Raw genomic sequence first — 13,775 nt, 5'->3', positions numbered from 1 at the left:
ATCCTGGTATCCTTTTAACTTCCCTTTCTTAACCCCATCTGAGCCAAAGCTCAATTTCTCCTATTTTTTCCACAACAGGACTTAGTGAGACATTGAGAAAGACCAGATGTTAGCAACAAAAAATATGTTTACATTCCTAGAGGATAAAAAGAGAGTTGGGGAGGCTGTTGCTTTTCAAACCACAGCTCGTGTATAGTTTAAGAGAAAAAGGAGGTACTTTCCCACGATACTTTCTCTTTATGCGTCAGATAGTTTCACTTGTTGCAGAAAAAAAGGAAGTGAGGAAGAGATGAAGTGAGGAGGAGAAAGAGAAAGGAAGGTAGAGAGAATCTTTTTATTGCTTGTTACATATATGCACACATACACATTTATAAATAGCTAGGCAGCCGTCACTCACTGTGTGCTAGGCTCTGTGCTAGGAGCTTTTTTCCTAATCTGAATCTTTCCTTTGATCCTAAAAAAATGGGATCATAATCTCTGGTACATACTAGGAAATTATGGTTCAGAGGAGTTAAATACCTTGCCTAAGTTTACATGGCTAAGTAAGGGGCGGAAACTTACACTGTCTCATTCCAAAGGCCATGCTCTTTGCGCTATACCATGATATCTCTGATTACTCGTTTAGTTAATTTTTATTCCTTATGTAGAGATGACCAAAAAATGGGTATTCATTTGGAAAAAGTAACATAATGATTTGGACATTGGACAAATATCTATCATATCCATCTTGATCCTTTAAAATTTAAACTTCCTTAAGATATCATTATCTGTATTATATTTTGAAAATATTTTTATTTATTTCTCATCTTCATTAAAATGTACCATAATTATTATTTCACTGTTTAACACAAATAAGAAAGAACATAAAAGAAAAAAAGCCTAGTATTTTATTTTATTTTTTTTTGTGAGGAGGACTAACCCTGAGCTAACATCTGATGCCAATCCTCCCCTTTTTTCTTGAGGAAGATGGGTCCTGAGCTAACAACCGTGGCCATCTTCCTCCACTTTATATGGGACTCCGCCACAGCATGGCTTAACGAGCAATACGTCGGTGCACGCCGGGGATCCGAACCTGCGAACCCCAGGCCGCCGCAGCAGAGCGCACGCACTTAACAGCTTGTGCCACCAGGCGGACCCCAAAAGCCTAATGTTTTTATTGGCGTCAGTATGTGCTTATCTCCAGTGGAATTCATGTATCTTGATGTACATCTTGTTTTTGCTATTACTATCTAAACAATTTTCTATACTTTGCACTTAATTTTATATGTCTTTTTTCCTATTTGTTGCTGACCGGAGCAGCACAGGGACAGATGATGATGGGGCATTATGAGTGTAGTGGAATTCCGGGTTAGGGCCACCGCTATTACATCAGCCATTGACGAGTCACATTTCCATGTGAATATTTTCTAGAATTTTGGGAGGATATAGAAACACTGCTATGGAGAGAAGATAATTTCTACCTTTAAAGTTGCTTAAAACTAGTGTTTTACTTAGGAGTCTTTTCCTTTACATATTTAGGTTAATGTGTCTACATTTAAGAGTTCTTTCCTTTTCAATATTCATGTTTTGGTTTTAGCACCTTTTCCGCGCAAAAAGCAGAAGGAAATTGCTGCCGTCCATTTTCAATTTCCCTTAGGATTCAGAAATTCTGTACGCCAGAAACTTAAATCTCAAAATATTACGGATCCACTTGAGCACTGTCCGAGTGAGGAGACTGAGGCAGCGGGGTGAAAGTAATGGATGAATGCTTATTTCCTTCTCTCTTTCTAGACCACAAAATCTAGAAGCAGGGTCTTCTGCTTTTTCTCTTGGTGTGGACGACAACTTGGGGCTCCCCCCTTCTCAAAGTGAGCGCTCCAGCAGACAGACAAGAGAAAACCAGTAGGTGAAAGTTATGTCACATCGTGAGTTATTTCTTTTTTGAAAATTATTTTTATTTTCATTTTTATTTGTTTATCGTCCCGCTTGCTCTCAGAGCACACACAACTCAAAAGTAACATAATTGGTTGGAAAGAGCATTGGAAACTTATCTCCCTCCCCATGGATTCCTGTCTCCCAAATTGGAGTCAAGGTTAAAATAACCCGGTGCTGATCGTCATATCATCTAATGCTGTCTAGACACGGTGAAATGTTCTCATGCGCAGTTTTGCAGACAAGAAAAACACAGGTTTGCATAAATTGCTGGCTCAACCCTTCTGGGATATGATTACAAAAGGAGAACTCTGATTTTATTTCTTATATATTTTACAGCAAGGAAAATGAGGGAGTGAAAGCCATTTTGTGGACTCTGTTCCATGGGGCAGGAGCCTTGCTCCGTAGAGTCCACAATGTCCAGGATGAGGGTAGAAAAAAAAATTCTATACACGCTCAATTTTAACTGTAGTGTCCAGGCTCACTCTTTCCTCCAGCTCATATTTCGTCTATTTTTTTTGTCATCATATTCCTTGCTGGGCCCCTTCTGCTTAGAGCTCTTTTTAAATAAAGACACTTACAAATTTATTTTTTTTGAGTGATTGGGAAAATCCTTTGTCTCCATTTTCACCTGCTCTATAGCAAAACTTTTGTCATTTGCTTTTTTATTTCTGTTCCTTTCCTTCTATGTACTAGTGGTTTTTGACATAGGTCCTATGCTGGATCCCTTTTGATTATGATTCATCTTGAAAAGACATGAGATCTTCCCAGGTCAGAAGTCTATAGGAGGTGTGTGTGTGTGTGTGTGTGAGCACACAAGCGTGCATTTGATTCAGGCTAAAGGGACTGTCTCTGTTCCTAGGTCATGTGTGTGAGTTAAGCGATCCTTCCTTGTGCTTCAGCTGATATATCTGGGGGTGTGGGGCCTCACTTGCTCTCCACCCCCAGCAGAGAGCCTGTGCAATATCTCATTCAGGCCATTTTCTGATCCAGGTCCTACCATATGACATTCATTGGCTAATATTGGTTGTTATTGTTATTACAAAGTTATCATGTGTTTTTGTATTATTAGGATAGTGAAATGTACTGATTATGTCACTGAGAATGGCTTACATTTAGAATGCCGTGGTTGTCATTTTGTGCAGGGCCTCTATGGCAAAAATCAGATCCCCAAATATTCAGAAATAGTGTTTTCCTGAATAAAAGTATTCAACTATAACAGAAGTCTATACTTTTAGAAATGAAAAAGACCAATGATTGTTTTTTAAAAGATAGCTCATAGGTTCCCATGTGGAAAGTTCTGTAGCTAATAAATAGCAGAAAATGAGTGACTTATGCTGTTATAAATTTAAATTATTTTCTCAAATCATATATATACGTAGTAACCAATCAAGCAGATCAGAAGGGCTTGTGATGCAAAGTAAAAATCACTACCCTCTTCTCTCCTACCCCCTGACCCACGGCCCAGAGGAAATCTTTTAAAATTGTTGTTCTGTTTATGATATTCTTAACTAGAAAATGTGATCACGCCTCTATTTTCTGCTTTACCAACTTAATAAAATATCTATTGATTGTTTACTATAAAGAGTTGTTTTCATTTTACCTGTCATTTTTCAGACATTATTTTGAGAGTATAAATTTGAGATTGGGGCAAAAATTAGATCGGTTGAGACAGAACGGGCATAAAGGAGTCAGAGACAACAAAAATTGTCAATTCTGTGGAGTTTTGCTCTAAAGGGGATTGGAAAATGGGTCTATAGTTGGAGAGAGATATGCAGTCACGAAAGGTTTTTGTTTTCATTTGTTTCATTGGGACTAGAGAGCTTACATGTTTGTAAGTCAACGGAAATGATCCAGGAAAGACGGAAAAAGTGTTTTATTTGTGCAGAAACTATTCTTAGCACCCTAGCTCTGTCTGTGTCTATGTCTATCTATAGCTATATAGCATATCTACACGGATATATTCATTGAATCCTTACAACAGCCCTGTGAGATAATATTATTATACCCATTCTACAGGTAGCAAACTTGGGGACTGACAAGTAACATTCTCAAGATCACAGAGCTAGTAAGTGGCCATGTCAGGATTCAAATTAGAATGTCTAGATTAAAAACCAGAGGCATGGATCGACTGCCTCTGATACCAGTTCATTTTTAATATTTCTGTTAAGTAGCTTTTACTTCTCCCACTGGAAGACTTTAGTATCTTCTCTTTGTAATTGGCATTCTGAAGTTTTGCACTATTTTATCCAGTTGTGGGTCTTTTTTGTTGAACACCAGAAAGGCCATTTCAATCTAAAAACCATGGCCGGTTCAAATCTGTGGAATTCCCTTTCATAGTCCTCATCAGCACTCATCATTATCATCATTCCCTCCTCATTAGTTTTCTGTTGCTATGTAACAAATTACGACAGACTAATGCCTATTTACAATTTCTCAGTTCTTTACGTCAAAAGTTCAGGTGGGTTCAGCTGGGTTCTTGGATTAGGGTCTCACACAGCTGAAATCAAGGCGTTAGTAGGGCTATGTTCCTTTTAGGCTGGAGGGGAGAATCTGTTTCCTTGCTCATTCTGGTTGACGGCAGAATTCATTGTCGTGTGACTGTAGAACTGAGTCTCCTGTTACTGTGCTGACTCTCATCCGGGGACCACTCTCAGCTCCTAAAAGTTGCCTGTATTCCTTGGCACATGGCCCCACTCCATCTTAAAAGCCAGCAATGACATGTTGAATTCCCTTTATGCTTCAAATCTCGACTTTTTCTTCTGCTACTAGCCAGAGAAAATCCTATGCTTTTAGAAGGCTCATATGGTTAGATTAAGCCCACCCAGATTAACTTAAACTCTCCTGATTGACAACCTTACTTACGTCTGTAAAATCCCTTTTGCCATGGAACGTAACATAGTCACAGGTGTGACATCTCATTATATCTTGTCGTATTTACCATTTTCGGGGTCAAATTTGGAATTCTGGGGCTACCATGTCCACTCTCCCTTCATTTTTCTCTGTTCCCTTCCACTGTTGCATGTTGGCTTTCGTAGAATGCTCTTCCGTATTGTTTATGTTTTCTTTCGTATTTCTCATCTTTTTGTCTTTTTCTTCTATATTTTAGGAGATTTTGTTTTCTTTTCAATTTCATTCTCTTTTGGAGAAATTTAATTTTTTTTTCTAAGAGGTTTTTCTTGTTTATTTTTTAAGCAATGGTATTCTGATATTGTTTTATGGTGTAATATATTCTTGAACTCACTATTACATAATTAAAGATTTTTAAAAGTTGGTTTCTGTGTTCTGAATTACCTGTTTTCTCTGGTGGTCACTTTTACTATGTTTATTTTGAATCTTAGCTGTTATGTTTCTGGAATTATATATAGTGATTCTTCGTTATATGTTCATATTGAAGACAGTGTTATTGAGAGAGTGTAGTGGGTTTCCTTTGACTCTTTTTAAATAGGTCTGTTTCTTTAGGTGGTTGAGAATTTCAACTTGGGGCAAGGTATGGGACTAGATGGGGCATTTTACTGATAGACCTTGAGGAGCACAGGTAGAGAGCTATCTGATCAACTGTGGGCCAAAATGTAAGAATAAGAATTTTTCGAGGGTACTTACTTCAGAGTCATACTTCGACTTTCTCTAAACAGATTATTTCAATTTTTTTTAGAGTATGTTATCAAGTGTCATGCCTGGGGGAAAGCCTGGCTGTCTATGCAGAGGCTCTGGAAGAGAAATTAGGTTGCTGACTGGTAAATTTATTTTATATAATATTTTTAATGAATTTTCCTGTTTTCAGTGTTATTTCTCACTTTGGTTCTTTGTTGCATCAGTTGACTTTGAGCCCAAATCCTCCCCAGGTTGCTTTCAAGTGAATATTTTCACAACTACTCAGCAGTATTTTTATGGTATATTCTGGCCTGTAGTTTTTTCCCCTCTGTTTCATCTGTCAATCTGCTCACATATACCTTCATCTTTGAAAAGTTTATTCTTTGATGCACCTCTCATTCTTTTCTTTGGTAGGAAATTATTTATTTTGTATTTCAAAATCTTCCAAGAGTAGTTGTAGGGGTAGATAAAAGGCAAATACATGTTTCCAGCCTTCCATCTTAGATTGGATGTGAAAGTATGACTTTTTTTTAACAAATAGATGGATTGGTTAAGTATATTCTGAATTGGCTCATTTTAGCATAGTGATTAAGACCACATATTTAAAAAGACTTCTGTTTAAAACCAGCTGTACCACTTGCTAGCTGTACCCCCTTTAACTGAATATTTAACCACAGTTACCTCAAGAGTACAATGGTTGAAACTATTAGTTGAGATAACACAGGATTGACATTTAGAACAGAGTATATCCCGTGTTAAGTGCTCAATGAATAGTAATTACTATAATAGCAAGATAATGACAGAGAAATAACTGTGTGATCAAAGTAATATGGGTTATTTGGTTTATACCATTGGTATGATCATTATCATTATCAAATATTGATTGAAACCTATGATGTCATAAGCAATGAGAACACAAAGATATAATGGTAAAAAATTGTTTTTCTCTAAATATAATTAAAAATAGTTGTTGTGTGTAGTACTTATGTATTGTTTTTATAATGGTATAAGATCTTCCTTTGAGGAAGTAGTTCCAATTTTATAATGCTTATGTATAGTAAAATATTTCATTAACAGAAATTATTTCAATTAGGTTCTGTGTTTCTTTTCGATGGGTAAACAAATATATTTCTTATTTATATAATTTTTTAAAGGAAACACTGTTGAATATAATATATATCTGAAATATGAAAGTAGCTTACAACTTACATAATTATTTTAGTATATATAATAAAATAATTCTAATATATATAAATATAGTCTAATAAGTATTATATTTTTATATGTAATAATAAATACGTATATCCTAGGCAAAGGGCCATGTTATTCACTATATCTCTGCTCCCTTGGTCAGACAAAAATTAATTCTAGTTAATGGGATGCTGGATGATTATTAGCTTTGAGAGTAGAAGAATATTGCTTCACTTTGAAGTTCTAAGTCATTTATCACTATGTGCTTGGGAATAATTCTGAGACTTTGTACACTAAATAAAAAGATCAGAAATACAAACTAGATGTGTTCTGTTTAGGAATACATTAGGAAAAAAAGGATGTGTAAATATACAAACAGTGGCCAGTTCACCCTTGGAATTTCATTTTTGCTATTCAAAACATGCTAGGTTATTATCTTAGCTTATGGGAGCTGTGACTTACTACAACATATTACCAGGTCTATGGTAGCACTGAAAACATTTTGTCTTTCATGCTACTGAATTTTAGAATTTTTAGTTTTCATCTGGAAAGCATGGATATTGTTACATAATTTATCTATTGCTACAGAAAATATATGAATTTACGAACTGGAAATCTTCCATTATTCATACCTTACACGATCTCTTTAGCATTTGTCACATTTGACAACATTTTGTTTAGAACTTCTTTTTGAACTCTCAATTTTGCTTCTTTTCCCACTTTTTTATTGTCTGTATTGCTAGATCTTCTCATACCTTTGATTATCTTCTTACTCTATATCCTTTTTTTGAGGAAAACTTATCCACAACAATCATTCAGCTACCATCACAAAACACTAACATTTATCACGCCTGTGAATCCTGCCCAGTCTATTTTCTAAACTGTAATTCTCTGTCTCCTATCATCTATCGTCTATCTTTCTATCTACCTACCTACCTACCTGTCTATTCCCAGCTTTTTTACAGCTATTTTACTGGAGATGTCTGCCTGAATGTCCTGGGAGGTATCTAAAACTCACCAGGTTACAAACCAAGAGAAGGCTTATTTATAGCATTCTCTATTCAAAAACGTTCCCCGTTTACTCCGTACAACATGTCCACTGCATCCAACAACAATCTCTGAATCTGCTACTTCTGACATGTTATTAGCAATATCATCAAACCAGTTTCTCAACTAGTAAATTCAGGGTCTTGTCAATGTCTCAATTTTCTTTTTTTTTTTGACTTCAACTTTTACTTTTTTAAAAAAAATTCAAAAATGATCACAACTTACTTTCTTCAGATTTATGACCAAACCATATTATTTTGTATTGAAGATATTTTTTAAATGTCTTCTTATTCCATTCCATTCTGACCTCCACTTTTCAAGTCTTTATTACTTTTTGCATCCTTTATTGTGTTTCTTTTTACCTATTTATATATTCTTAAAATCATTACAGAGAATCTATTATGAGCTAGTCACTGTGCCAGGGACTTACTTCAGATAGTAGTCAAGGAAGCCCTCTCACATGGTGACATTTATGCCAATGATAATGGGAAGATGATCAGAAGCCAAACTATTCTCACATCTCCTCCCCCTTCCAACGCTACTTCCTATCATTCATTCTCCACAGTGACTTCAGATTATTTTTTTCTAACACAGGTCTTTAAACACAAATATTGCTAAAGTGCTCAAATTTATTTAAGGACTCCAATTACTTATGATGTGAAATCCAAATTCCTTTAAGGCAGACCTCTGCCTTCTGTGCCAGCATGGATTCTTTCCTACTCTTTTTTTGTACTAGGACAAAGATTTGTATTCTCCAACAAAATGTGAACAAAACAACACAAAATAAAAATAAAAACTGTATGTTATACATTGTTCTTTGCATGTGCCTGAAATGCCCACCTACTCTTGTATGCCTACCTCAGCCTTCAAGACTCATCTCAAGTATAACATCTTCAATGAGGCTTCCCTGAGAGAATTCGATTCTTCTCTATGCTCCCACATGCCCTCAGCTTCTAGAAAATACCTCTATTATAGCACGTGTCACATTAAAATTCAATCATCTTTTACATGTTTGTTTATTCAACTAGATTGAGCTTATTCAAGTCAGGGACTGAGATATTCATTTCTGCTATTTCTAGCATTGAGCACAAAGCCCGGCCTATTAGATATTTATTACAAGTTTGATGAATGGTTAGATGGATGGATGGAGAGATGAATGACAAAAATTTGCTTTTTTTCCAAAAATAATTGCTTTGAATATATCATTAGTCTTGCTCTCATTTCAATGCCAACAGTTTCAAGAGATTTCAATGACATGACTTTTCTGACCCTAGAAATAAATTTCTATATTTTACAACTCCAACACAAAGAGCTTATAAAAGCTTCTCAAGTTGTGCATTAGATTCTTTTATATTTTTAAGAGTTGAGGCATGGAGGGAGGGATTAATGGAAATTCAAAGTGGGTTTTAAGGACATAGTAGTTACTTGTAAATAAGAACATTCTGTTTATCTTCTTCTAGTTCACTAAGGAAAAAAAATGACAACAACACTGGGGAAAAATAGATCGTGCATTTTAAATCACAACAAACAAAACTAATAAACAGCAAACCACAGAGACCGGTCAGCTGAAAGGAAGATACAGCATTCATTTTATAAACAATTCACTGGCATGTCAACAGACAATCTGGCAGGGAAAGAAAGTGAACAATATTTTTCAAGAAATATCTATTTTGCTGAATAAATCTTGAGCAAAATATTGTGTGAACTGTATGGATATGGAGTAAGGGCCGTGCAAAGTGAAGAGTTCATATTTCCAACATGAAATATTTTTTTGTTGTTGAGATACATTTCCTTTGAAATTTGAAAATTATTCCAGTGTCATTAATAGTAACCCCTTTTCTACAATAGAACATTTAAATAGATGTTACAAAAGATTCTTCTCTTTCTAATAATGATGAGTCAGGTATGGTGATAGAAATAGTAAGATACAGGCAATTATCTTCATATTAGCAGTATGATTCAGGGGATAACAGAAGGAAGCCATAACATTGAAAACAGTTTAGAATTATTAACATGGAGACCAACTGATGTGATTATCCCCTCAACTTATCAAGAATTACAAAGATGATCAGATTGAACATTTAAAGTAATAGGATCCTTGTCATAGATTGAGTTCTCCCAAAAGAAGATTCTTAGATTTTGATTTAGGCACAGAGTATTTATTTGGGTGGTGATCTCAGAATGCTGGAGTGAAACAGTGGGGGGAGTGAGACAGGGATGGAGGGAAACCCAATCAAAAGTGGGTTCTTGAACTGGTTATAACTCTAGGCAACTGGGCTCAGTCTTACTGGGGACCCTTTGGGGAACTATGTAGAATGAATCTCAGAACAGTCCCTCCAATGAATATGAGGCTGGGACATCCACCTACTGACACCCATCTTTCACTGACTGAAGGTTGCTCCTGGAGATGTATATTTACCGCACTTATGGACTGTGCCTTTAGAGTAGGACACTTTGGGAGCTTGAGGAGGGGAGCCTACAGTATGTGCAAGAACTGTCCATCACAGCTATAGCTGAAGGTAGAGCTGGTCCTACAGTGTGTGGTGTGGGGCACCAACAGTATCCAATGTATATGTGCATTTGCACTTAAATTTATAATTTCTCAAGCAGCTACTTTAAATATAAGGATGTATATTTCTGTAATTTAATTGCTCTGAGATCAAAAATAACCCAGTACTTAAAAATTTGCAAAATTTGAAACAAATTTGGAAAAGTCATAATGTGCCACTCATGACACATATGTGGTAAGTACATTCTAACATCTTGTTGTTGCTATTAACTAACAGGCTGGAGATAATTTGCTCTATGTAATTCTGAAGACATCATTTCAGTGAAGATCTCTTCTTGTAATTCTTCAAGACGTTTTTCTTTGAGGGGATCATGCTAACAAAATGGAAAAATGCTTCTGACATCTAAAAGAGTATCTTTGCCATCCATCCTTTTGTTGTAGGTAGAGCAGAGCTCCTCTTGGGCATTGGAACAGTAACTAATTTTTCTTTTCTTTTTGCTACTAAGCTATGTCTTAGATCCTCTATAAATATTATGTCATCAAACTTTTAACTTACAATAGTCATAAAATTTTTCAACAAATATGTATTTCATTGTGAATAAGTCTTGAGCAAAATATATGTGAACAGAAGTTGGTTACCCTGTTTCAGGCGCTGTTCTAAGGAAAGTATCTGTATTAACATATTTAACCTTAATTAAAATACTGTGAGGTAAGAAGCATTATTTTCCTTATTATGTAGGTAATGAAACTGAGGCACAGTAAGGTTAAGTAGCTTCCTAAAGGTCATAGAGTTGCTAAGTATCTGAACTAAATTTCAGACCCGACTGTCTGACGCTGGAGTCTGTGCTTGTTAACAAAGCTACTAAGTGGCAATATCAGGATTTAAATCAGAGGGTAATTTAAACCTGGATTGATCTGATTCCAAAACCTATATGTTAATGGTTATTCTGCATCACGTTGCTTCAAAATCACCACTTCAATCCTCCTCTGTTTGTCCAACAGACTGAGTTTTCGAAGTGCAAATGGTGTCGCATCTCACCTCATCATTTGTCTGTTTGAAACCCTTCAAGCCTCCCCATTACTTGAAGGATGAGGCTCAGTTCCCTTTTAGGTAGTTCCTTTTTACCTGCTGGCTTCACATGCTGCCAATCTTTGAATGCCACATTCTAGTCACATTGATTTTCTTGCAACTACTCGTTTCACACTTCCCTACCTCCATGATTTACACATGGTACACATTTACACATCTTTGGAATCCTTCTCTGACTTCACTTGGTTTCACCCCATTTTTCTTTATAACATTAACTAAGGTATAACCACTTTATGAATATTGATTTTCATCTGAGGCAGGAAACGTTTTAAAGTGAAATGAGACACTATTAAAAAGCTATGTCAAGACAAGTGTAAACCAGCACTGCTCAGGGCAATATGGGACTCATGGTCACCCCATTGATGAAGGTCTTCCTGTCTCCTCATCTCTCCTAATTTGAGTTAGGTACTCCTTTCTGTCCTTGTATCTTATCAATGTTATATGCTTTTAACGCGCTACTGAAATTAACCCTTTTTGAGAGTCTGTTTCACTAGAATGGAAAATTATTGAGGATAGGAGTTTTATTTTGCTCACCTTTGTACTACTTTCCAAGCTCAATTGATTGTAGGTACTCCATGAGTATTTGTGTAATGAATGGACTCAACGTACATTTCCAAAAGCTAACTACAGCAGGAGAGGACAGGTTTATAGGACTTTGGTTTAGTATACAGAAGTGGTAGCACTGGGTACTGGTGGGACTGATGTAAAAGGGATGGCCAAATTAGTGGAGGTTAAATCGGATTAATTTTTTGGCAGGGCTAAGGATTAGGGTTTGGTCTCAGATGGAGAATTATCTGGTTTGAGGTGAGATTATATACTTTTGTCAAAACTGGATTAGTGGGAAGGACTGAGGTTACAGTGAGGGACGAAGGTAAGAATAAGAAATGCACGCAGCCCAGAAGGTTTGGCAGGGTCGGAGCTAGTATCAGCTTTCTCTCATAGTGAATTTAAACATGTCAAAATAATAGTATCTTAAAGTAATAATCATTTCCTTCTCTGTGTTCTGATTATATGTGCATATAATAGATATATGTACAAATGATTATTATGTATTTCTACTGCTACATCATATTGTATATGTGTGTGTTGGTATCTATTTGATTACATACTTGTTTCCCCCGTTAAGCCATATGCTTCTTGAAGGACTAGGGACTATGTTTTACACATACTCTTTTTCTCTTTCCACCAGATCCATTGATGTGCCTGACATATAGTAGACATTTAACTAATCCTTTTAAATAAATGAAAAGTTTTCTCTATTTAACTCAGTCCACTTTCTATGTTTGATCCATCAAACTGCTGATTGTATCTTCACTAAATATGTGTTCAATTAACAACAATAGAATGTAATCTTATATTTGTTTTTGGCTAACTGATGAATTTATATTTTTCCATTACTCTACTGTAAGCATCATGAGGGCAAAAGTTATGTCTGTTGTGAATATTTGTATCCCTTCTGGTGAATATAGTGATTGGTACATAATAAAATTATTTTTTAAAATGTTGCATGAATGAAAAGTTGAAATGTGCAGATTTATCTTTGAAGAGGATAGGGTCTTTGGTGGGCTGACTTGGGTTTTCTAAGTGGAGTCCTCTCTCACATTTTTCATCCAGGATCTTCTCTATTCTTTGGACAGTTCTAGTGGCTGAGAAGTCAGTTCTTGCCTATGATAGTGAAAAATGTCGTATTTTCCTTGGTACCATTCTCATGACTTTTCCCCCCCTGAGGTTATGTGTGTGGAAGCTTCAAGTTCAGAGTTAATTCATACATTTTGCAAGTATTTATGAAGTGGGTTAGTTATTTCTAGCATTCTGCCATCTTCCCTTCCTGGTCTGTTTTTTTCTGTTACTGACATCCTTACTCTAAGATCTTAGGTCAAGTGACTAGCTCCTCTCTCCCTCCTGCCCCTGACCCACTCTTTTTGAGAAATACTTCATGTGTTGGAATTATGACACCTTGAGTCTCGCCTTAAGTGAGAGGGTGGGAAGTGAGATGCAAACTACAAGCTTGAACTTAAGCTCTTACCAAATTTCCACTCTTATCTTTTAATAGATGTTTATTGAATAAAGGAATGAACCAATGGAGACTGAAGCAAAGATAATTGATAACTAAGATCTTAGGCAGCATTTATTAAGTAGCATTCAGGGGTGAAAGCCATGCTTTACTGAAGTTTTATATTTCCCATTTTTTGTTGTTATTGTTTGGTTTCTGATAGGTAATGCTTTTTATTTTTTAAGAGGCTAGTTTCTCCTCTGAATATTAAAAAAATATAGAATTAATTTAAAAATTACATATTACTTTCCTTTCAAATGATCCTTAGATAAAAGAATCTAGACAGTCATCTATGCTTCAGTCTAACCCAAGGCAGGAGCAATTGTCCTCTCTTGCTACTTTCCATTATTTCTGAGTCATTATGCACATAGTTCCACAGT

At 35.8% G+C, this 13,775-nt stretch overlaps 1 long non-coding RNA gene across 2 annotated transcripts in view; it reads left to right on the top strand.

Moving 5' to 3' along the window:
* Positions 1-1,861: 1,861 nt before the first annotated feature.
* Positions 1,862-13,775, top strand: part of LOC131402560 (uncharacterized) — a 37,268-nt gene continuing 25,354 nt past the window's right edge. The window contains exons 1-3 of one of the 2 annotated variants that reach the window (XR_009218770.1): positions 1,868-1,904; positions 5,567-5,648; positions 10,530-10,693. This is a non-coding gene — a long non-coding RNA (uncharacterized LOC131402560). Of the gene's footprint in view, positions 1,905-5,566; positions 5,649-10,529; positions 10,694-13,775 lie in introns of both variants that reach the window. The other variant, XR_009218771.1, reaches the window with a different exon arrangement.

The sequence above is a fragment of the Diceros bicornis genome, unplaced genomic scaffold, assembly GCF_020826845.1.
Source record: "Diceros bicornis minor isolate mBicDic1 unplaced genomic scaffold, mDicBic1.mat.cur scaffold_158_ctg1, whole genome shotgun sequence".
Lineage (NCBI taxonomy): Eukaryota > Metazoa > Chordata > Mammalia > Perissodactyla > Rhinocerotidae > Diceros > Diceros bicornis.
This window is presented reverse-complemented; position numbering and strand designations above follow the sequence as displayed.